Raw genomic sequence first — 1924 nt, forward strand, 5'->3', positions numbered from 1 at the left:
TCACCCATACATAATCTGATTTAGATATTTAGATGAGACTTTGGACTTGGAACTGATGCTGAAATGGTTTTAGCCTTTAGAGAGTGTTGGGGGGTGACAGAGTGAATGTATTTTGTATGCCAGAAGTACATAAATTTGGAGGCAGCAGAGAGCAAAATGTTATGGAGTGAATTGTGTTCCCCAAAATTCATATGCTTAAGTCCTAACTCCCAGTGTGACTATATTTGAAGATGGGGCCTTTAAGTGGTTAATTAAGGTTAAATGAGATCATAAGGGTGAGACCCTAATACAACAGGACTGGTGTCTATAACAAGAGGAAGGGGCCGGGCGCAGTGACTCACACCTGTAATCCCAGCACTTTGGGAGGCCAAGGCTGGCGAATTGCAAGATCAGGAGTTCGAGATCAGCCTGGCCAACATGGTGAAACCCTGTCTCTACTAAAACTACAAAAAATTAGCTAGGCATAGCAGTGGGCACCTGTAATCCCAGCTACTTGGGAGGCTGAGGCAGGAGAATTGCTTGAACCTGGGAGGCGGAGGTTTCAGTGAGCCGAGATTGAGCCATTGCACTTCAGCCCTGGCAACAGAGCAAGACACTGTCTCAACAAAAACAAAAAAAAAAAAAAGAGGAAGGACTCCAGAGCTCTCGCCATGTGTGAGCAGAGAAAAGGCCATGTAAGCACCCACAGAGAAGCTGCCATCTGCAAGCTGAGGAGAGAGATCTCACCCAACCCAACCCTATCAGCACCTAAATTTTGAACGTCTAGCCTCTAGAACTGTGAGAAAACAAACTTCTTTGGTTTAAATCACCCAGTCTGTGATATTTTATTACAGCAACCTGAGTAGACTAAAATTATATATATAGGAGATTCCAAAGAATTTATAAGGAAGCTATTAAAGTTGTCCCACAATTCCTCGCGCTCTCCCTTTCCAACTCAGACCCGACAGAATGACTCCCGCAAAGAAGGGCGGCGAGAAGAAAAAGGGCCGTTCTGCCATCAACGAGGTGGTGACCCGAGAATACACCATCAACACTCACAAGCGCATCCATGGAGTGGGCTTCAAGAAGCGTGCCCCTCGGGCACTCAAAGAGATTCGGAAATTTGCTATGAAGGAGATGGGAACTCCGGATGTGCACATTGATACCAGGCTCAACAAAGCTGTCTGGGCCAAAGGAATAAGGAATGTCCCACACCGAATCCGTGTGCGGTTGTCCAGAAAAACGTAATGAGGATGAAGATTCACCAAATAAGCTCTATACTTTGGTTACCTATGTACCTGTTACCACTTTCAAAAATCTACAGTCAATGTGGATGAGAACTAATCGCTGATTGTCAAATACATCAAGTAAACTTATAAAATTGCCTTTAAAAATAAAAAAAGAAGGCTATTAAAGTTAAATGAATTCAGCAAAGTTGCATGTTACGAAATCACCTTATGAAGATACATCAACCTAAAAGGAAGAAGCCAAGGCAAAATTAATGTAGGTAGAGAGTTTGTGTGTGCGAGTCTTAAAGACTACAACCCAGGAGCATGGATTCAAGTTGTCCTGAATATACACTCTGATTAGCAGCAGTTACAAGTGGATTTTTTTTCTTTTCAAAAATTTTTTAAAGACAGGGCGCGGTGGCTCAAGCCTGTAATCCCAGCACTGTGGGAGGCCGAGGCGGGCGGATCACAAGGTCAAGAGATCGAGACCATCCTGGTCAACATGGTGAAACCCCATCTCTACTAAAAATACAAAAAATTAGCTGGGCATGGTGGCACATGCCTGTAATCCCAGCGACTCAGGAGGCTGAGGCAGGAGAATTGCCTGAACCCGGGAGGCCGAGGTTGCGGTGAGCCGAGATCGCGCCATTGCACTCCAGCCTGGGTAACAAGAGCAAAACTCCATCTCAAAAAAAAAAAATAAATAAATAAATAAA

The 1924-nt window shown here is 44.2% G+C and overlaps 1 pseudogene; it reads left to right on the forward strand.

Annotated features, from left to right (window-relative positions):
- The first annotated feature begins 909 nt into the window (after positions 1-909).
- LOC116546847 lies at positions 910-1365 on the forward strand (annotated as a pseudogene).
- The last annotated feature ends 559 nt before the right edge of the window (positions 1366-1924 follow it).

Source organism: Sapajus apella, unplaced genomic scaffold (assembly GCF_009761245.1).
Source record: "Sapajus apella isolate SASKATOON/1434 unplaced genomic scaffold, GSC_monkey_1.0 scaffold1518, whole genome shotgun sequence".
NCBI lineage: Eukaryota > Metazoa > Chordata > Mammalia > Primates > Cebidae > Sapajus > Sapajus apella.